This window comes from Acinonyx jubatus, chromosome D2, assembly GCF_027475565.1.
Source record: "Acinonyx jubatus isolate Ajub_Pintada_27869175 chromosome D2, VMU_Ajub_asm_v1.0, whole genome shotgun sequence".
NCBI classification, from domain to species: domain Eukaryota; kingdom Metazoa; phylum Chordata; class Mammalia; order Carnivora; family Felidae; genus Acinonyx; species Acinonyx jubatus.
In genome coordinates this window covers 39941088-39965583 of record NC_069393.1, presented here as the reverse complement: position 1 = coordinate 39965583, position 24496 = coordinate 39941088, and the positions used below count along the sequence as shown (strand labels likewise).

General features: G+C 39.2%; 1 protein-coding gene and 1 pseudogene across 10 annotated transcripts in view; one reads left to right on the top strand and one right to left on the bottom strand.

Annotated features, from left to right (window-relative positions):
* The window catches only part of NRG3 (neuregulin 3), a 1044350-nt gene that overhangs the window by 726295 nt on the left and 293559 nt on the right, over nt 1-24496 (bottom strand). The window lies entirely within an intron of this gene.
* LOC106970394 (U1 small nuclear ribonucleoprotein C-like) lies at nt 17798-18264 on the top strand (annotated as a pseudogene).

The following is a 24496-nucleotide window of genomic DNA, read 5'->3' as shown; positions in this document are numbered from 1 at the left end:
GCAACACTGGTTTTGAAATGAGAATAAGTTAAATCTGAGTCTTATACTCAGACATAAGTGTGAACTTGGGCAAAATACAAAAATCATCTAAACCTGCATGTCTTCTTTTTTAAAACGAAAACAATTAAGACTAAACTATATGTTAACTAACTTAAATTTAAATTAAAAAAAATAAAATAAAGAGAAGGAACTCAAACTAAATCTCAAATGAGACAGGAGAAATAACAGCCAGCACCACATAAATATAAACAATTATAAGAGAATTTTATGAACAACTATATGCCAACAAAATTGGACAACCTAGAACAAGTGGATCAATTCCTAGAAACATACACACTACTAAAACTGAAACAGGAAGAAACAGAAAATGTGAACAGCTGTACAACCAGCAAAGAAATTGAGTCAGTAATCAAAAAAATCCCAACAAAGGTCCACAGCCAAATGGTTTCACAGGCAAATTCTATCAACCACTGAAAGAAGAATTAATACCTATTCTCAAACTGTTTAAAAAAAACAGGAAAAGAAGGAAAACTTCCAAATTCATCCTATGAGGCCAGCATTACCCTGATGCCAAAACCCGATAAAGACACCACTAAAAAAGAAGCCTACGGGCCAATATCCCTGATGAACACAGATGCAAAAATTCTCAACAAAATGGTAGCAAATGGAATCTAACAATACAGTACATTAAAAGAATCATTCACCATGATCAAATGGGATTTAGTTCTGAGCTGCAGGGCTGGTTCAGTATGTGCAAATCAGAGTGGATATTTCATATAAATGAAGTCATACAGGAGTGCCTGGGTGGCTCAGTTAGTTCAGCCTCCAACTCTTGATTTTGGTTCAGGTCATGATCTCTTGGTTCATGAGTTACAGCCCTGCATTGGGCTCTGTGCTGTCAGTGCAGAACCTGCTTGGGGTTCTCTGTCTTCCTTGCTCTCTGCCCCTCCCCCACTCAGGCTGTGCATGCATGTGCTGGCTCTCTCTTTCCCTTTCTCTCTCTCTCAAAATAAATAAAGAAAGAACAATTAAAAAATAAAATGAAAACAACTTTACATACCTGTTAGGTAGCATACTAAGTCTTCAAAAATATGTCTTCGTTCACCTTTTTCCCCTTCCTTTACTGCTATATTAATGAGTGTATATTAATTATCTTTGTCTGTAAGCTTTATGTTCTTATGGAATATGACTTGTATCTTGCTATTCTCTAAATCCTTAGCAAATCTGAATATAATTTCTTATATACTAGACACTGGGTGAATAAATGAATTAATGTTGAATTTATATGAAGTTTAATATACTTTGGATCTCTTTAAGAAAAGACACAATACATATCTCAGAAAAACCTGCTGAGAGTGGTTCTATAGTTACCCTCTCATAATAGTTTCCTTTCAAAGGTACACTAGATGATTATGTTTATGTTTCCTTCTTTTCTTTTCTTTTCTTTTTATGTTAGACAGAGAGAGAGAAGGACACACACAAGTGGGGGAGAGGAGCCAAGGGTGGGGAGAGAGAGGGGGAGAGAGAGATCATCTTAAACAGCCTACAGGCTCAGTGCAGAGCCGATCATGGGGCTCAATCCCACAACCTTGGGATCATGACCTGAGCCAATATGAAGAGTCAGCTGCTTAACTGTCGGAGCCACCCAGGCACCCCGTCAATGTTTCCTTCTTACACTGCTCTTCTAAAAGCACCTCCTTTACCAGTTCCCTGCTGAAAAAGCCAACTTTTTTCAATCCTAATTGAAGGTTTTTCTCTCAATAACCATATTTCAAAGCCTGCCTTCAAAATAGTCACTATTCTTTAAGAAGTTAGTCGATCTCCTTAAGTACATTTTATTGAGATTTTTTTTCAATGTCAAGTATACACCTGGAAATCCTGGAGAGCTGATTCAAACACCACAAAGAAGAAGGGACAGTTCATGACAAAAATGATTTCAGATAACTCATGATTTAACTTCTTATGAGAAATCAAAACCATTTTGAACAATATTAAGACACCAATAACTTTTGGCTAAAGTACTATCAAAATCCTATTTGTTAAACTGCTTCCCTCTAGGAAAGTAGGCTAGGTCTTCTGACCCTGGAGTCTAGGTCCTTTTGCAAACCATTCTGGCTCAAGCATCCACAACCGTAACTGTATCTTGCCAAGCTCGAGCTGTCCACCCTGGACCTCAGCCCTGTAGTTCAGACTGCTTAATTGAAACTGAACTTGGCGCAGTTGAATATGAAATTGATATCCTTTTTTTTTATTATTATTTTCTTCACTGGCAACAGGACATGGATATTGCAAGGCCTTTCCCTAAAGCTCTCAACCCTGAATTCGGACTGTTAGTTTACTTCAAAAAGAAGTTATCAGCTTTACTTCAGGGGATAAGGAAAAACAAAGGGCTTTGGAGACCAACAGGCCCAATTCCATTTTTAAATCCATCACTATACTAGTTGTGTGACACTGGAAAAGTCATTTAGCTTCTCTATTCTCATTTCCTCACAGGACAGCTGTAAAGACAGAATTAGATCACACAGTTGATACGCAGTATCTGACAGCTAATGTCAGAAATCCACCCCACTCCTCTCCTCCTACTTCCCTAATCTTTCATTCCTTGCGAGAAATAAGGAGAACGCTGAGTAATCTCATCACATGGTCCTCGGCCTAGCCCTCTTTCTGCCCTTCTCCATTTGCTAATTACAAAATTATCTACAAACAGATATAATCAATGGCTCCCTCTCACAAGTATGTGAATAGCTGCTCAGTGCTGGGTACTGGGTGGGCACAGGGAATTAGAAGTGAATATCAGTGTGTCAAGAAATACCCTCTCTGGTATGAGGGCCAGTGTTCCTGAGCTGCTGCTGGTGCAGCTGCTATAGATGCTGTGCCACCAACACCACCAACCACAACACCAGCGCCAACTGTATTCATACAGGGTGAATCGTAGAAGCACAGAGCTAAGAATGCGCAATGTCATCATTTCTGTAATCTACTGTGTTCCCTATGATAGGTCCTGCACGTACATGAGTTCCTGACATTTTTGAAAACAAGGAAATTGAGGTGTCAGCAGAACTGTGCGTCCCTCTGGAGCTTCTGGGGACATATCCATGCACTTCCGTTTTTCACTTTTCTTTTTATTTTTTAAGTTTATTTATTTATTTTGAGAGAGAGTGAGACAGCATGAGCAGAGGAAGGACAGAGAGAGAGGGAGAGAGAGAATCCCAAGCAGGCTCCACACTGTCAATGCAAAGCCCAACATGGGGCTCAAACCAATGAAACGTGAGATTATGACCTGAGCCGAGTGTCAGACACTTAACCAACTGAGCCACCCAGGCACCCCTCACCTTTTCAACTTTCTAGCCCCTTTTTTCAGATAAGGAAACTAAGGCTTAGGGAATAAACCAACCACCGCAATTAATTTCATAAATGCCATGACAGGAGTATGCTCTTTTCTGTATTCTATCTCCACATACACATGCAGACATACATATTCAATAACCAAGATTCTTGGCACTTGTCTTTAAACTTTTTGAAAAAAAGACAATGGAAGGAAGGAAGGAAGGAAGGAAGGAAGGAAGGAAGGAAGGAAGGGGGGAAGGGGAAGGGGAAGGGGAAGGGGAAGGGAAGGGGAAGGGGAAGGGGAAGGGAAGGGGAAGGGGAAGGGGAAGGGAAGGGAAGGGAAGGGAAGGGAAGGGAAGGGAAGGGAAGGGTAGAATGTTTTGGAAACTAGATTAATACAGCAAAGCTTGTAATGTTATGGGCAGCAGATACAGATTGCTTCCTTGACCCCCATCTCAATCCTGTTTTTATATGCAGTGGTCCTAATATTACATGACAGACCTCACCCTGCCAGGTAAGAAATCACTGTCTTTGTTGTCTGAACAAGTACACATTAACACAAGCGCAATAGATGAGAAAATCAGGTTTTACGTAAAATACCTAAAAGTAACTTCTATGTAAGAAAAGTGGTTTTAAGGGTCTCAAATATACATTTACATAAACAAATTGGTGTATTAAAAGATAGACTGGTTTATCTGTTCATTTAAATGTTCATATGAAAGCATTTCCCAACCTACGTATTTAGACTATCAACTATATTCAGTGAATCAGGTCCCAGAACATGTCCAAATGTGAACTAAGCACAGCTACAACCAACATACTAGAATTAGAGAGAAGATTCCAGAAGGTTCTACAAATCTGTTTCATGGTTTTGGTTTAGGCTTGAGAAGCTTGGCATTGTACGACATACTAGACTTTAAAGAAAATATGAACAAATTAATAGGCTAGTTATATAATCAGTATATACCCTTACTTATCCTTTCTTAAGTTATGTGAAGTGTATTACAGTTAGGAAAAGGCTCTTATACCCCATTAATATTCTGAAACTCGAACTAGAAGAAAGAGTAAATGAATGAACTAGCAAACAAATGAATGAACCAACACTTTATTTTTAACCTCAGATAGAAATATGGCCTTTCCCCAAATAATGTAGGTGATAAGGAATGATGGTATAAGAAGTTTGAGGTTTTAAAATCTCCTCTGCTTATCTGAACTGCACACTGGAAATACATCCCAGTATTAATAGCACATGTGGTATTGTTACCTATCTGTCAAGAATTTCTCTACTTTCTTACTCATAAGAGAGCCAAGAATTACAAATGTTATTCTCTTTTTCTAAACCATCTTTTATTTTGCTTTTCCCCCTAGGAACTATTGGAAAGATAAAAATCTGCCCTTTGTTTGATCTGCAACCCCTGGGAAATAGCTTTTATATATCTTTTTCTTCCATATTGCATCTGAAAAATCATGAAAGTAGCCAGATAAGCTGTGTGTTCCTTCAGCTAATGTTTTCAGGATTTCCTGTCCCATATTTTCAATGAATATGAAGTGAGAGCAAAGTGATAACCTAGTGATAGCTAAGTGATTAGAAGCAGAGGTTTTTAATGGAACAAGTAGGTAAGATTTTATTTTCATAAGGTAACATCAGTTACTGTGTACAAAATATTCATTGATTTTCAACTCTAGATGCTTTACATATTTTTAATTAAATGTCCTCTCTTTTGATCAGACTACATCACTTTAATATTATGAATAATACTTTAAGATTTCAAGAGCAATTTAAACAAAATGGTTATATCAATGAACAGTTTAGTTATTACTTCTGCTTTGCTCATAATAATTGCACATTTGAGGAGTAAAGAATTAGAGACTTTTTTTTCTAAAAAGGAAAACATGAACACTCTAAAGATCTCAAGAGCATCTTTTTGCTTCTCAAATTATCAGGAATTAAGTTCTAGAACAACTTTTGTTTTTCTAGTATTATCTTAGATGAATATTAATGGTCCTTCCTGAGCCTTTTGGATCCAGTGTTGTTTATCTAGGATAATATACTTTCCTTCTGATTATAAGCATGGCATAACCTTTTGGGGAAAAAAGAACGTGGCTTTTTGGGGAAAAAAGAACGTATTCAGAACATGGCTTTATAGTAAAATTATCAATCAGAACTTGAATAAACCCACACAAGATCATAGAGAATAATAAAAACAGCAAATACATGGTACTGTGTTCCATACACTATTCCCAGCACTTTATATATAAAACCAAATTTTACATATTTTCCTTCTTTGCAGAATAATTTTTGGTCTTGTGTAGGAGGGCTGTGTGCCTGGCACATAGTTCCACACAGAAAGCACTCTGGAGCCTTCTTATCACAGAAAAGAAAACTCAAAAAGCCAAGTTGACTCACTGAACTCACCAAGTTCCTTGAAAAGAAGAAGACCCATATATATATTTTTTAAAAGGGCAGATTTCCTTTATATAATAGAAAAAGACACATTCACTCATTCACTGAGCATTTACTATGCGATCGCTGCTGTGCAAAATTGTGAAGGCAAAATTGTTTCTGCCTCCCTGAAGTTTGGTGAAGTCAAGTAGGCCACTGCCATCTTTACTTCTGGATTCACGGCCCCCTTTTCAAGATGGACAGAATTTCCTTACATTAGCGTAAGATGCGTTCTTTGACACCCAGGAACTTTTGACGTCTATTTCTATTTACTGTACAGCTCAGGGAATTGGGTTTGGAACCCTGAGTCACAGAGCTGAATGAACTTGTCCAGAAATCAATCAAAATACGGAAGAATGATTCTCAAGAACCTTTCTACTAAAAACTGCTGGGGTTGTCTTAAAACCTGGACAACTCAGTCCAGAGAGGGAATGATTTCTGGACCCAGTAGCTGGAGAAAGGACCTCTGATTCTATGGACAAATTCATACCTGCTCTTCACGCTCTTATCACCCACTCACTGTAGCTCATTTAGAAAAGAGTAACATTTGATCTTCTAAATGGTCAGAAGGAATCTGACCATATGTCGACCAAGAATAAGGCCAAGGCACAGTGACATTTATTACTAATAATGATAATTCTTTGCATGTGCAGTGTTTCATGACGTATAAAGTACACCTGCTTTTATCATTATCTTTTAGCATAGATGAATAGGCCTTAATATCTGTATTTTACCAATGACATAACCAAGCCTCCAAAAAGGCTAAATGGGTTGCGGAAGTTCACAGAGGGCGAAGCTGAGACATGAACCCAGGTCTTCTGTCTCTCGGGCCAGTATGCATTCTAATACCACAGAAGTTGGTCAAAATTCTCCCAGAGATTTGAGGGGAAAATGAGAGTTCACCAAATCGCTTCGAGTACATCATCTTATTCCCATCTCCTCCACAACATATGAATTTGTTACTACACCCATTGTCAAGCCGAGGAAACCGTCTCTGGGGCCTTATGTTTTAAAACTGCTAAGTGTTCAGTACTGGCTTACTTGGAAGGGTGCTATTATAATAATGCAAAACATTTTCTATATGACTCCTGGGTTTTTCACCTTGTCACCTACTTATACTCTGGTACTCTACGTGGGTTTTCCATGCATTTTCAGATTCAGGCATAGAGGCTCACCACAGTGTGCCTTAATTTCCAATTGCTGTTTTAATAAGTCACCATAAACCTGGTGGTTTAAAACACATAGATTTATTATCTTAATAATCCTGCAAGTCACAAATCCATGGCAGGTCTCATTGAACCAAAATCAAGGTGTCGGAAGAACTGTGTCCCTTCTGGAGGCTCTAGGGTCATATCCCTTTTCTTGTTTTTTTTCAGTTTCTAGAGGCAGCCTGCATTCCTTAGTTTATGGCTGCTTTCCATCTTCAAAGCCAACAACAGCTGGTCAAGTCCTTTTCAGGTTGTATCCCTCTGACATAGACTTTCTTGCTTCCCTCTTCCAGTTCAAAGGACCTTTGTGACTGCAATGGTCCCAGGCAAAATCAAGGAAAATGTCTCCATTCAGTATCAGGGGATTACCAAGCAACTTTAATTACCTCATTACCTCTTGCCTATGACATATTCATAGGTTCTGAGGATTAAGACATGGGCATCTTGTGGCGAGTCAGGGAGGAAGCATTATCCTGCCGCCATATTCAGGTAAAGAGCTGTAGCCTTTCTCAGTGGTTTAAGGCTCTATTTTCAAGATAGAATGAGGACAAATGTGTTGCCCTGTACACACTGTGCCTAACAGAGACCACACTCATAACAAAGCTCTATCCCTGTGCTGTAGAGGTGGTGCTGATAGTCCTTGAGTCCAACCCAAAATGAGCTGTACTTGGCCATCAAGTGGGTTTTGACCTCTAAACTGAGGGTTTTCCTGATGATGCTTAATTGTCTTTTTATTTGATCATAAGCAGAAATATGGTCTTTCACCAAAGTCAAGTACAAGGCTAGACTCTACTGCACCTGTACACGGAAACACAAACAGAACTTTTTTTCCAAGATTGCAAACACTGTCCCTTTCTGGCAGCCTTCAACTGAGCCCTCTGGAGCTCTAAGCTCTCTCTCACCTGAGCTCTGGAGTGGTTCCTACATGGGCCCCTCTCTTTCAACCACGTGGATTGGACCACACCCATCCTGACACATCCACAAGATGGGAATCCTTCTGCCTGCCCCACCTACATACAGGAAGGAAACTGACTTAAACTGATAAGGGGACTGGCGATGAATTGGGAAGGCTTTCTGGAAGAAGTAGCACTTCAACTTGGCGTTGAAAGATAATTAAAACTTGGCCAAAGACTGAGGAGAGAAGAAGTTTTCAAAGGAAAACAGGGCACCTGAGAAGGTGGTGATACCTGAGAGGGGCTGCAGTGTCTCAGGATCTTAGTGATCGTATCACTGGGAATGAGAGATCAACCTGGGTCTTCCTTGATAAAAGAACTCTTAACCAGGGGGTCTTCTAGAGAGAGTGCCCTAAAATTTGTTGGTATCTTAGCCAAATAACAGTATATAATTACATGTATTATTAAAGAGTCAAGCCAAACACTACCTCTTCTATCAAACTTTACGGGATAATTCCTCCCACCGCTGCCCTCCCACAGCACTCACTTCTCTGCATTCAGACCTCTCTCTGACTCATGCAGGGAGATGTGCACGATGTGTCTCTCTCCTTCAGATCACGAACTCCTGGGAGGCAGCAACAGTCCTCCCACTACCACATGGACTGACCTTCCTGAATCTGTGCCCACACTCTCGCTTTCCCTCTTATCACAAGGAACACAAACCTCTGTTCCTGTTGGAGGCAGTCCCTTCACTTAGATTCTGGATTTCATGTCTCATCTACTCAAGGACTTTGTTCACATAGAAATTTACCTCCCACCTTGTAGCATCCATTTCTCATTCTGCATCCTTTTCCACATATAAAAATATCCAGCAGCCTTTCTTTGACCCTGGTGCCCCTCCACCTACAGCTGGGTTTCTTGCTGTTTGTCATAGCACTCCCCAAAAGTCATGTGTGCACGCTGGCTGCATTTCCTCAGCTCACATTTTATCTTCAACCCACACATATTCTTGCATCCTAGTCATTCCACTAAAATTGTTCTGGCAAGGTCAATGGCAGCCTCCACATTGCCAAATCCAAAGACCACGTTTTTGCTTTCATCTTAGCATGTTAGCAGTATCTCACATAGTTAAGCCCTCTATTCTTATCCTCTCTTGGATGGAGTAGCATCCAGAGTTGCCTGGTTTTCCTTGTACCTCACTGGCAGCTCTTTCTGAAATTTTTTTGGCTTATTCTTCCTCATTTATGGAACTTCTAAATGTTGCAACTGCTCACAGTTCAATCCTGGGACCTCTTCTGTCTTCTGTCTCTGATGTTTACAGCATCCCGGTCCATGAATAATTCCATCTCAATACTACTGAGTTTCATATTTAGATCTACAGTAATGACTACTCCCTTCAGGGTGTTTATCCAACTATCTACCTGGATGTCCAATGGCATTTTAAATGGAACCCGTTTGTTGTCCTACTCTTAAAACTGGTGTGTTTGTTTCCCCCAGACTTCCCCGTCTCAGTTAGTTCCAAGCCAAAAGCCTAGAGCCATTCAGGATTTCAGTCTTTTGTCTCATCATTCACACCAACTCCATCAGCAGTCAACGGCAACTCTACCTTTCAAAAGACATATATTTTTAATCACTATAGTCTTTCCACCTCCAGCGGTACCATTCTTGCCTGAGCAACCAGCAACTCCTACCTGGTGTTTCCTCCATCTGCTCTCCTTCAATGCTTACTCCTCTATAATGTATCTTATTAAACAGCAGGTAGAATGGTAGATGTAAATCAAGGGGTGCCAGTACACTGCAACCAACTCTCCACCAGATTCCCATTGCACTTAGAAGATCAAATCCTTTATTATGATTTAAAGACCCTCTAAGATTTAAACCATTTCTATCGATTTCTTCCAGTACACTTCACATTTTCTCTGTCTCTGTCTCTCTTTTTTTCTCTTTCCTCCTCACCCCCTGAACACTATGGACCTTCTCCTAAGCTTGTTCCCCTTGAGAGTCTCTGCAGTTGCCACAACCTCTGCCCAAACATCCTGCCTCATCATTAACACCTCAAGTCAAATGTCATGTCTGGGAAAGACCACCTAGTCAAAACACATTCTTATGTTATAGTAGTCTATCTTCCTAGCCCTTATCACTATAAATTTCTTATCTCTTGGTTTGTTTTGTGTGTGTGTGTGTGTGTGTGTGTGTGTGTAGTCCCTGCTTTTATCCACTAGATTGTAAGCTTTGTGCCGCTCTCTTGCCTGAATATCTCCTATACATAGAATAGTACCTGACACATAATCAGTGTTTAATAAATACTTGTTGAATGAATGAATGAATACATTCATCTAGATAGACAAAGAATAGGTACAACGGGGTGCTGGAAGTCAAGAGAGAAGGGTGGCAAAATAGCGTGTCTCAGGGGCTGCAGGGCATCCTTGACCTAGAGTTTATACCAAAAGCGTCCACAGGTCAGCATGACTTTGGGCTGCTCAGTGGGCCGTGTGGTGTCCTCAGGCAATCCCAGCAGAGAATGAGTCATGCGGGCCCCCTCTCAATAGCCAAACCCTGTGCCCACTCATGCCAATTACTCAGCTTCAGCTCTGAACACAGTCCTGTAATTACACCTGTTACTAATTAAAGGACAAAATAAATATGAAGTGCCAGTGAAATACTGCACAGGAGTAAAGCAGCAATTATATTTATTGTATAATTTCCATTTGGCAATTATATTGATTGTACAATTGAACATACTGCATAATGGTGATAATTACAATTGTTAACGTTTTCTGCTGGGAAGGATCCAAGTGGGTAAACAGGTTGCTTTGAGTTACTGACAATCAGAAGGGGGGGTTTGGAGTTTCTCTTTAATTCTTGCACATATTGATCAGAGATATTTCCTTAGGAAATACTGAAGTTTGAAAAACAGACCTTTCATGTTTCGAGAAGGAAAATCAATGTGAACCTTTCAGTATTTTGCATTGACGGAAGCAGATAAATGCAATGGGAAATCAAGCCCAAGAAAAAAAAAGGGAAAGTGCTCTTGTGTTAGGACTGAATTGCCAATAAGCCTCAACCACAGGACCAGAGGCAGCCAGGAAACAAATCCTAGGGCCTCAGAAAATAGGTACTGGTGGAGGCCTCAACAAATCAATCCTTCTTGGTGGATCACATTTGCATAACATATTTCCCCCAGACTGGCCAGAACAAGGGGGGAAAAGAGTGTTTGGTAAGAAAGCATTCACGCTAACCCAGAAGCCTTTTGAGTTCTCCTTGTACATGTGCAGGAAGAAGGAAGCCATGGTAGTTTTACAACATGAATAAACTTGCCTTTTGTGGAGTCTCTTCATCAAATGAATCTTGCTGGTGTAGATATTTGATAGTGTGTTTTTCCCTACCTCATTAATGGCTCCTGGAAAATTTAAAGAATTTAAAGAAGGAAGGGGATTAGAAGTCATGTAGTTTGTGCCTTTCACCATCACATGGAGTTGGAATGTGATTATCATGGACATCAGTGTAGACAACAATGTAAGAGCTATGGCAATGAGTGAGTGATGAACCCTATGAGCCCTAGCAACAGTGGGAACACAGGTGAAGGAGAGCCTAGGGTTATACTTAAACATAATTGGCTAAGCCTTAAACTCATCCCCAAAGCGTTGTTGTTTATTTGAGAGCCATGGGCCTGGTTATAAGTACTGCCATTATTTCATTAATTCAAATAAAAAAAATTACTGTGACTTGGATAGAATTGGTATTTCCCAAGGCTTTAGTAGATACTGTGCACTGTTACCTAAGTCCATTTACTCTTGAACAAAATTTTATCCATATATCCAGCCTTCAGGGAAGAGCCCACTGTCTCTAGTTCAGGGGCAAATCCAGATCAGTCTAACCAATCAGAGGGTCTCATTCTGCTTTAGCCAACTACAGCAATGGCACTACACTTGCCAGTCACTGGCTGGGGTGACAAGTGACCCACTTATAACCAATGTCATGTCTGAGAAATCCTGGGGGTGAGGATTCGTGGGAAAGAGTTTCTCAGTGTTATGAAGGATACAACAGAAATGACATTTTCATTGTCCCTCTATGAGAGTTTGTCATATCTGTGTGTAATGCCTGGTCCTGGAGTGCCAACATGTGTGCATGATGGGGAAACGAGAACAAAGCTGAGATACTGAGGATGGCAGGACAGATGGTTGGAAAGATCTTAGATACTGTTGGTGAGCCACTGAATAGAGCAACTCTGGACCTATTCTGCCTCTGATGTGCTATTGTTGAAGGCATTTTCAGGGTTTTTTAATCTACTTAGCAGCTGAATGCTCCCTTACTGGTCCAGCAGCACAGAGAGGTAGGATTTGTTCAAGGTCCTACACAGTAAGTGGAAAACTTGTCAATGAAGAGTGAAACCAGTGACTCCCAACTTTCCATTTCTTTAATTTCAGGGAAAAAATGAATAAGTGATACCTGTACACATATGGGAGCAAGAATAATATATTTTTATCTGTATTCCAAAGAAATTTGGCTACTTTGGATGATTAAAAAAGAAAATAAAACTATTATCAACTTTGCATACAGGAAAATACCTTAAGTTTCACCAAATGCTTAAAAGAAAGAGCGTTAATCACCTATTTTAGATAAAAACTGGTGGTTATAACCGTAATAGTAAAAATGTTTTCTATTAATCTTATGCGGATGTTCCAAATCTGTTTTTTTTTTATTCTTCATCTTGGAAAGCAATACATTTATTAATGATAATATGAAAGTGATACTTAATATTATTTTAGAGACAAAAGTACTAAGGTCTCTGAGTATGTTTGAATGCGACCCTCTCAGCAACATCATGAGGTAGGTATTTTTACCCACCCCCCCCCCCCACTGCCTTATTGGGCAAAGGGGTTTTGTCCGGGGGAACCCAGCCTGCAATGGCGTGCATTCCAAAGCACTTGCTCTGAAATGCATGCTACATTGCTTCCCCCTTTGGGAATAGTCTTAGTTGAATTTTTAAAAATAAAATAAAATACACACATTTATTAAAGAAACCGTAGACAAGAGACAAATTATAAAAGGTCAGAGGAGGTCTCAACACTAATTAGCATTTTGAGATAATTTCTTATTTTTCCATGAACAAGGCCATTCAAAACTATTATATTTATGTAAAATTTAGTCATTTCCAAAATTTGCCATTTCATTATGGAAATAACTAGTTCACTTGATTATTCCACTGCTTTTGGAAATCGAACATAATATCCTAAAATAGCTTTTTTTATGATGTTCAATCTTCAAAATAATTTCTGAAAATGTACATTCAGGAATGCCATCTAAGTAAAGGGGAGCCAATGACAGAATATGATCCTTTTAATAAACTGGGGCATGTGCTAGAATTAAAACACTCACTCAGCCACCTTCACAATGGGCTTCCACAGGGATCCAGTAAACCTCAATAATAATGCTATCAAGCATGTAAGAGAACCAGCAAGGAAATAGGCCTCCCTCTAGCCCATAGAAAAATCCAGCACCACAGTTCCTAGTTTGAAAAAGATGATAAAGAATCCTGGGTTTTATCCTTCCTACTCTAAATCTAATTCCTCTGTCCTCAAACAAATACTAAGAAATTTCATTTAGCAATATAGTTTCAGGACATGATGATTAATAGCAAAACATGAATTTTGGAAGTATCTTGAAATGTGTTTCAAGAAATTTAAAATAACCATTAAAAATTAATAAATACCATAAATAAAGTTTCCATATCCATGATGTAAGCATCCAGAGGTGAGAATGCCTCAATGGCACATAAGAAGCCAATTAAAAGTGTTTCACCTCAAGAAGAGAGCAAATAAGAACCTAAGAATGTTAAGCCAATTTTTTGTTCATTTCACTATCTCTACTGATCACCTTAGTAACATGAAAGTTCATGTATGGTTTATAGGTCCATCATAGGCACACCAAGGAATTCTTAACACCTGGGATCTAAAAAAATCCACATTCTGAATTTGTTTTTATTTGTTAATTTATATTATTCATTGAGAAGTAAAATTAAATCTATGAAAATAAACTGGGAGCACCTGGGTGGCTTAGCTAAGCATACGACTCTTGATATTGGGTCAGGTCATGATCTCAGGCTTCCTGAGATCGAGCCCCGCATTAGACTCTGCACTGACAGCATGGAGCCTGCTTGGGATTCTCTCTCTCCCTCTTTCTCTGCTCCTCTTGCACTCACACGAACATGTACGGACACACGTGTGCTCTCTCTCTCAAAATATATTAATAAACATTAAAAAAAGAAACTGAATTACAGTAAGCACCTACCAAAAGGTCTCTGAGTCTACTTGCTGGATGAGAGTCTAGGCTGGGTTCTGATCTAATGGAAATAAGATCAGGAAAAATCTTTATGATGATCTGAAGATAAGGACAAACCAGGGCTTGACAGAATGGTTACTCTTTCCCTCATATGTCCTCATCACTGGGATTGCCCATGTTACAAAGGAGTCCACCATGTGAAGAAACAACAGGTTCACGAGGCCAGAAGTCCAGTGTTCCAAAGTCTTGGAGTTTCCTGGAAGAGGGACTTGAATGTCCAGAAAGTCTGTAATAGGTATAGATAGATAATACGTATAATATGATTGCATGAGCCCATAAATGTTTATCCAAATATGGGTCACCCCTCTGATTTCTGATTAAGTATTCCTTTCAGTACCCATACAATTGAAAGGGTTTAATTATGACCACAACCTAATATCTGCTTATCACATGCCCACATGTCCACTCTGCACTACACTTGCGATATATAATAAACATGTGAGCACACACCATGCAGGTTTGTTGGGTTCAGGTTAAAATTCTGAGGCACCGGGGGAAGTGGACCTCAGTATCACAGCCTAACTTCCTTGTCAGTGGCCAGGACTAGAAATATAATGCCAGGATGTTCAGTGGCCAGGACTGGAAATATAATGCCAGGATGCTCACGGTCGCCTCACTTCCCATGGGAAAGAGCTTTTCAAGATGATTCCAGCACTAGTTATGACTGAAGGAGAGGTTAACCATCACTTAGATAAGGACAGCAAAGATGCTTCTTCTCTGGCTCCCACTGCGTGCCTCTTTATTGGTGAGGATTTAAAGGAGGTTTGTGGGGACAGGAGGGAAAGAGGAGTGAGATACTATCTGTCTTTAATAAGTGTGTGAGTTACATCTCTTTGGGGTCCTGTATGCTTCTGCTAAAGAAATTATCTTGCTTTGAAGCAATGAATTCTTGAGTCAGTTATTCACTAAGGTGATTCCTAACAATTTCATGCCCACATAGACATTTAGACACGATGTGACGAAATTGCTGCTGCTATCCAGTGACAGGGAACTAAAGATATGCAGAGGAACTGATGTATCTGAGAGGAAACTCACCTTTTCAAATACTTAAAAAATAAAGACATGCTGCCAGTTACAGATTGGGTAAAAATACAGAGTGAAAAGCATATGAAACTCTTTGGGTTGGGAGACAAATCTGCACTTGACCTGATTTTATTCTTTATTAAAATAAAACCAATTATAAGATGGAAAGATGTGATAACGCAGCCTTTGAGAATCTGCTGAAATGATTCTGAAAGATCCTTGAGCCAACACTAACATTTAGCAGCTAGACAGCCACCATGCCTGCCCCACAGGTTTCTGCTTCTGTATTAAATGATGAAAAAGACACATTCCAGCAATATCTTCGTCAGTGCAGGCAAGTGAAGGAACAAGTATATCATGGCTATGTGTAAGAATACATGTTTATTCCCACATTATAGCTTTCCAGTCCAAAAGGCTGGAGAATGCAAGTGGTAAAATAATGCCTTTTATTTCAAAAAACTGATTTCAATCTAGAATTCTCTTTTTCTGTTAAAACACTTAATTCCAGCTGCAGAGATGAACTGGACATGGCTGATCTGTCTGCAGGACGAGGTTTTAGGAGGCTGAAGCAGAAAGACAGGAAAGAGAAAAGGTAAATTAGAGGTTAAGAAAGGTAAAGCTAATTACCTCCTTCCCAAACAACCTATTTCTTAAAACAGCAAGTGGACAGACGTTTTAATGTCTTATATCACTTGTATAACTTCCTAGCACAAGGCTGGGCACAGAATAAATACTTATTTAGAGGTGTTGGGTTTTTTTTTTTTTTCCTTTTCATTACTCTCTCTCTCTCAAAAAAAAAGTGGGGAGGTCTGATGGGAGAGAGCTGAAAGACCCTAAGCCAGAGGTGGTCTTGGGCCTGGATCTCCCTGGGCTGGGCTCTTATTTTCATTTTTAACAAACTCTGTTTCCAACCTCTTAAATAGTTATTTACTGATATCTCCCAAAGGGTCACAGGTAATAGGCTCAAGACGCTGCTGCCTTTTACTTGTACTGTGTAAAGCACTCAAAGATGCCCTGTCAATTAATTAGCAGCTTAATTGGAATGAAATTATGTAATTAAGCATCTCATTTCAAATTAGCTATAAATGTTTACCAGCTCACAGGAATGAGACTTTCAAGGGGCCTTCATCCAGACCTTGTTGGTTTTGACAGTAAGTCAATGTCTCCCTTTCCTTTCTCTAGTTAGAAATGCAGGGTTTTAATGAAGCCCGAAGATAAGTTCCATAAACAAGTCAGATATCAGTTTATTTACATTTGGTTGGAGCTGGTGACCTCCCAAAGAACACATTCTTCCTATGGGCAAGTCAATTGATTAGGTCCCCAAGGAATGAATTTGACTCCAGAAGAGAATGACAAAATATATTTTCATAAATTCAATGTTTACAAAACGCTGCAAGGATTATGTTCAGTTTTCTATATGTTAAAAATCCATTCCTATTATATATACACAGGAACTTTAAATTGTTCTGTGATTAAGACCACTGGCTTCTCTTAGCATCCTTTCAAACGTTTTAAAGCATTTCCCTATCATGATGGCTATTGCTAATTTTCCCCAGCAACCAGTCTCTGCACCTCCCTTTTAAATGGAAACCTCTCCTCCATGACAGTCTCAGCCAGGCCATTTGGCCAAGTCCTTGCCAATGGAATTGTAAGGAGCTGGAAGGATGTGGGCAATTTTCCCATCATTTTCTTAAGAGCCAATTGCTTGTCCTCAACTTCTTATCTTTGCCCCTTGCAGAAAGCAGATGTTGTTCCGGTCAGCCAGGTCTGACTGGTAATGAGGAAAACTCCTTGGGGAATAACAGAACCATTAGATAGAAGAAACCTTTGCCCTTATATAACCTTGTAGAGCATATAACTATCTTCCCGGCCTGCCCTCCTCTCTTTAGACCAGAGTTGCTGGACTTTGGAACTACTGTCTTTGAGCTGAATAATAATTTGTTATAAGACAGTATTCCAGGCACTACAGAAAGTTTGGTTGAGTTCCTGCATACCAGTGACTCCCCTTTTCCCTAGTTGTGGCAACCAAAAATTTCCCCAGATGTTGTCAAATACTTGGGTCAAGTTTGCCCCTCGATGAAAACCACTGGTCTAAACAGTTAGAAGAATCAATACCCTTTTGTCTTGTTTGATCCCCTGTAATCTTGGGTATATTTGTTATAGTAGCTCAAACGAGCAGCTCTCAAAGTGTGGTCTGCGAGAACCTTTTAGAGATTCTATGAGGTTTGCATTGATACTGTAAAAGCAATGTCTGATAAAACTGGTCGCTGCAAATCAAGGCAGTAAAATTCATTTGTATTAATATTAATAATATTCTTCACTACTGTGTCCTTTCGCTGGGGGACATTTCCATTTAGGGATGTCCTTGATGTAGTAGTAAAAATCGTTAATTTTATCAAATATCAACTCCTGAGCACGCATCTTTAAAATATTCTATGTAATGAAATGAGAAGTACACACACACACACGCATACGCAACTCTTCTGATGTATACCGAAGTGTCAATTATTGCCTTAAAAATACTTGTGCAGGGACGGAGTGGCCAGTGCCTGTAGAGCAACATGCCTAAGTTTTACTATAACACATACCTTACTGATGACTCTCCTTCTGTGAGAAAGACACAGTAAAGCGGTAGGAAACACAAAGAATGTAAAAGACTACTATCAGAAACGGATAGAAGAGCAGGCTCAGAGCTTGACTGACAAAACAAGCATGGCATTTCAACATGAAAAGATGCCTCCTACTCTATTCTCTGCTTCTCCTCCTGGAGGGGCCATGATCCCACCTCCCACATCTTGCGGGTCTTCCTTGCCCTGGTATGATGCTAGCACCCGTTATGGGGGCCCTCCCATGATGCCAACAATGGGCCCTCCTCCTCCTGGGATGATGCCAGTGGGACCTGCTTCTGGAATGAGGCCTCTTGTGGGAGGCCATGTGCCAATGATGCCTCAGCACCCCCATGATGAGACCTCCCGCCCATCCCATGATGGTGCCCACTCAGCCAGGAATGACTTGACCAGACAGATAAGAAGAGAGGGGGCCCTCTTTATATTCATTTTACATTACTTTTTCTTTACCAGGAGATCATGGTGCTGTGACTCTGGATGTTTTCTAACAGCATGACAAGGAAAATTTGTCCCCCTTCCTATCAAACAGAGAATAGGTTTTGTAGGGAACTAGTGGGACAAAAACAAAAACAAAACAAAACAAAACAAAAAAAGTAATTTTCATTTGTTGTGTGAAATGTGAAGATAAAATTGTCAACTGTTTTAGTTTAAAAAAAAGTTATTGTGCAGTTGTTTTGAGTTACAAACTGAACTAGCTACTTTTTCGTGGGACACTATTTTTACTTGACAGAGTGGCTGATGGAAAGAAAAAGGTTTTCAAACTACGATATTTGGTAGATACCTTGTCAAAAAAAATGAGGTATATTTGTCATTTCAGGGAAAACAGCTGAGAGTATGTTGATTATCAACTGTTACTACTGATCAAGTTAAAGCAACCAAGTGAGAATTGGGATTTTGGAAAACTAGTATTTGGTAACATAAGACATTTCCAATGTAAATGGTGATCAGATCGATAAAATAATTTTATTGATATTGTATAATCATGAACCACCATTTATTTAGAAGATCTGCTTAACTCAATGAAACAATATTTTTCAAATGACCAATGCATGAGGCTATGAAATGATGTACCGGTAGAAGGCTCTTTCAAGGTAGAATGTCACACAGTACAAAATGTCCTATAATTTCAGATTCCACATTGTCAGTAATCTTTAATAATATTAACTGTTGAGTTAGGGTATAAGAATTTAAGAAATCTAAAATTATCTGATTTTGCTACAAACACAATCCTTCTTTTTCCAGCCACATATTTGTATGAAGTTAGTTTTCCTCACATACTCCCACCACACCAACGTAAGGGATTGATTATAGGTGCAGATATATGAATCTAGCTATTTTCTGCTAAGGCAGACATTAAAGAGATTGGCAAAAACATAAAGTAATGTCCTGGCAGGTTAGCAAGATGGTGGAATAGGAAGCCCTAGACTCTCCTTCCTCCCACAGAGATACTGATTCAGAAATAAACACAGATCAATATCCTTTGTGAGAAATCCAGAAAACAGTTAAGAAGCTCCTGCACCCCAGGTGGCATAAAATCAGCCACAATGAAGCCAACAGGAAAATGTGTGGTGCCCTCCCACCCCCATCCCTCCCACTGGTATGGTATCAATGTTGGGAACTCCCAGTTCCTGGACTCTCCCTGGAGAGGGAAAGAGAGGAGTGGATTGTATCTTCAACATTCTGGGTTTTCATGGGGTGGGAGCAGGAGAGCTTACCTAAGGGACTGGCTTCTGTCTCAGTCGTCTCCTGTAACTGCTGGGACCCAGTGTGTTCTTAATGAGGGCCACTGAGAAGGTAAAAGAGCTGGGCGGTGTGCTGCTGATTCAGAGCAGCCTCAGTATAGCAGAAAAACACCACAGAAAAACAAGACATCATGAGCTCTAAACCAGCAAACCCATCTAATTAAAAATCTACATGCACAAGTCCAGAGAAGATACATCCACAGGAAAGTCTTGAGAAGCCTTCCTAGAAATTGAACCGACCATGACTGAATCATGAAGAAACAGAACTGAACAGACCTATAACTAGTAAGGAGGCTGAATGACTTATCAAAAACTTCCTCAGAAAGACAAGTTCAAGATCAGATGGCTTCATTGGTGAATTCCGCCAAATATTTAAAGAAGAATTAACACCAATCATTCTCAAACTTTTCCAGAAATCTGAAGAGGAGGAAATAGTTCCAAACACATTTAATGAGAATGGCATTATCCTGATACTAAAGCCAGAAAAAGATACTACCCCAAAAGAAGACAACTGGCCAATATCTCTGATGAATATAGATGCAAAAGAACTCAACAAAATTCTAGCAAACTGAAATCAACAGATATCAACAGGATCAGACACCATGACCAATGGGATTTATCCCCGTAATGCACGGATGACTGAACACACAAAAATCAATTCATGTGAAACACTCCATTACCGGAATGAAGGATAAAAATCACATGATCATCTCAACAGATACACAAAAAGCAACTGACAAAATTCAACACCCTGTTATGACAAAAACACTCAAACTAGGAACAGAAAGAAATTACTTCAATACAATAAAGGCCATATACGACAAGCCCACAGCTAACACTGTACTGACAGCCTTTCCTCTGAGGTCAAGAACAAGGCATGGATGCCCAACTCCCACTACTTCTATTCAACATAATACTGCAAGCTCTGGTCCGAGCAATTAGGCAAGAAAAAGAAATAAAAAGCACCCAAATCAGAAAGGAAGAAGTACTGTTCACAGATGACACAATCTTATATGCAGAAAACACTAAAGTTTCCTCACAAAAACTGTTGCAACCAATAAATGAATTCAGCAAAGATGCAAGATATATAAGCAACACACAAGAGTAAACTGTATTTCCACACACTGACAATGGCCAATCCAAAAGGGAAATTAGGGAAACAAACCCATGTATAATAGCATCGAAAGGAATAAAATACTTAGGAATAAACATAACTAAGAAGGCAAAAGACTCGTACAATGAAAACTACACAGTGCTGAAAGAAAGAAGACATAAATGGAAAGACACCCTGTGTTCATGAAACTGAAAGCTTAATATTGTTAAAATGCCCATACTATCAAAGTAATCTACAGATTCAAAGTAACCCCTAAAAAAATCTCAATGGCAATTTTTTACAAAATTAGAAAAAATTCATGTGGAACCACAAAGGACTCTGAATAAATAAAACAATCTTTTAGAAGAAAAATAAAACTGAAGGCCCCATACTCTTTGATTTCAAGCTACAATAATGAAAACTATATGATACTGGCATAAAGACAGATGTACAGATCAATGGAACATAACAGAGAGCCCAGAAATAAACCCATGCAGGTACAGTCAGCTAATCTTCAACATGAGTGCCAAGAATACACACGGAGCAAAGGACAGCTTCTTCAATAAATGGTGTTGGGAAAAGTGGATGCCCACATGCAAAAGAATGAAAGTGGGAGCCTACTTCACAGTACTCACAAATATTAACCCAAAATGGATCGAATAATACCTAAATGTAATACCAGAAACTGTAAACTTGTAGGAAAAAAAGCATAGGGAAAAAGATTCATGACCCTGGTTTTGGCAATGATTTCTTAATGATACCAAAAGAATAGGCAATAAAAGCAAAAATAGACAAGTCGGATTACATCAAACTACAAAGCTTCTGCATGGCAAAGGGAAAAAATTAACAAAATGAAAAGGCAGCTTATCAAATGGGAGAAAATATTTCAAACCATATATGTAAGAGATTAATATCCAAAATATATAGGAATTCATACAACTCACTATGAAAAACAACAATAACTCAAAGTTTTAAAAAAGTGCCTATGGCTTAGACAGACATTTCTCCCAAGAAGAGTTATAAATGGCTAGCGGATAAATGAAAAGATGCTCAATATCACTATTCATCAGGCAAACGCAATTTAAAACCACAATGAGATCTCACTTCACACATATTAGGGTAGCCATCATCTAAAATAATTGTTGGCGGGAATGTAAAATGGTGCAGCCACTATGGAAAACAGTATGGAGGTTTCTCAAAAAATATATATAAAAACACAACTACCACATGATTCAGCAGTCCCGCCTCTTGTATATATCCAAAAGAACTGAAAACAGGATTTTAAAAAGATATTTGCATTCCCATGTTTATGAGAGCATTATTCACCATAGCTAAGCAGTCAAAATAAACTAAATGTCTACTGGCACATGAATGAATGAAGAAAATACAATCTTCACATACGATGGGATATCGTTCAGCAATTAAAAAGGAAATCCTGTCATATGCTACAACATGATTAATTTTTGAGAACATTTTGCTAAGTGAAATAAGCCAGCCACAGGACAGACACTACTTAATTCTACTTATAGGAGGTATCTAAAGTAATCAAACGCATTGAGCTAGAAAGAATGGTGGTTGCCACAGGACAGGGGGTAGGAAATGGGAGAGTTTCTGCTATTCAATGGATATAAAATGTCATTTATGCCACACAAAAATTTCTACAGATCTGCTGTACAACATTTTACTCATAGTTAACAATACTGTACTATACACTCAAAAATATGTTTAGGGGTAGATTTCATGTGTTTTTTACTACAATACATAAATATACAAAGCAATGCTACTTTTCTCAGTCTTTTTGTTTCAGAAAATAATTTATTTTCCATTAAAAATTGTTATTTACGGGGCGCCTGGGTGGCTCATTTGGTTAAGCATCCAACTTTGGCTCAATTCATGATTTTGCGGTTCGTGAGTTCGAGCCTCACGTTGGGTTCTGTGCTGACAGCTCAGAGCCTGGAACCTGCTTCTGCTTCTGTGTCTCCTCTCTCTCTGCCCCTCTCCCACTCATGCTCTGTCTGTCTCTCTCAAAAAAAAAACATTAAAAAAATTGTCATTTATGTTAGCATGCAATAGTTTATTTTTATTTTTGATAAGGATCAATAAAATATTTTTAAGTCTCCTTGTTTTAATTTTTAATATGGTAAATATTGATAGGTATGGCTCACTGAAGAAAAGGCTCTTGAGGAGACTTCAATAATTTTTATGAGTGTAAAATGTTCCTGAGATCAGAAAATTTGAGATCCATTAGCTTAGAGTATACTCTTGATAATACACACACTCCAAATATTTTTTTTCAAACCTTATCAGTTACACTTACTCATCATATAGACTTTTTTAAACTTGGGTGCTAATGGATTTATTTAACACTCAGTTTCTTTATGAAGAATGTTTTTTTATTTTCTTAATAATTAAAATACTGCATATGTGTCACTGGTAACCTTTTCTTATGTTTATGATTAATTTCCCCAGATAATTACAAACCCTTTGTAGAAAGGATCAATAGATTATTCTCCTTAATGTCTCCTTAGATTAAAATAAGTCCATGAGGCCTTGATCGTTTATGAGAAAGCAAAAGAAAGTAAATACTAATATGTAAAACAATAAAAGACAAAATTGAAAAATACTAGTAATATAAACACAGCAAACAGTATATGACTGTTGCTATATTCCAGGCACTGAGCTATTTAATCCTCTCAAGAGCCCTGTGAGGTGGGTAATATCATCATCGTGCAGATACAGAAAAGTGAGGCTGTGTGGTTAGTAACTTGTCCAAACTAGCAAGTGGCAGAGCCGGGATTTAGTGTTCTCAAGCCAGGACTAGAACCAAGGCCTCTGTGACTTCAGAGCTGCATTGTGTGTGTGTGTGTGTGTGTGTGTGTGTGTGTGTGTGTGTGTGTCTTGTTTAAAGGGATGGAGTCTTTGTGTTGTCAAATACATGCAACTTCTGAGCTGCTATGTCATCTGAGCTAAGAAGAGCAAATCCAGGTCAGCAGCAATGCCACCAGCTGTGAAGCAGGTCAAGAGAAACAGGAATCATTGAGCCTGGGAAATTACCGGGGGGATCAGGGAATGCCATGTTGCTGCTCTCAGCTGGAGACAAAAATAAATAAACTTGTCCTGTGCAGTGCAAAAGGTGCAGGCGACTCGATAGCACTCACTGGCACTCCCGCCCCCCCACCCAGCTCCAACCAAATACCACCAGAGCGGGAGACCCACCAGGGACAGGCTGACAGGAAGATCAGAGCTCAGGCAGCTCAATCCAAGTTTCTTCTTCTCTTGCACATGCTTTGTGTGACGGATAGCCTGTGGGCCTGGGCATGGGTCAAAATAAATAGGAGCATCAAGCATACATTTTTGTCCCTCTCCTCTCTGCTGAGGCAAACAGAGCCATAGAACAGCTGGTGAGGTCCCTGGGATTCTGAGAATTGATATGCCAACCACTTCTGCCCGATCTCAATGTAACAGAATCAATACTTGGGTCGGGATACATATTCTCTCTTCAAATCAAGTTGAGAAAGGGGAGTGGTCCACCAAACATTTATGAAAGCTAAAATTTTTTTAAAGATAGCATTTGGTATAATACTATATCTCCCAAAATATGTTCTGCAGAGAGACGTATAATTGGGTTCTGAGGCCAAACGGATCTGGAAAGTGCTATGAGGTATAGTCAAACTTGGAGAATCACATGAATGTATTAAAAGTTTTGAGAGCCAGCACAGGGAAGACAGTTGTTTATGTTGGCTTCATCTACAGTTGCCCAAGTTGGATGAAGAAATAATATCTCATGGACCCATTCTG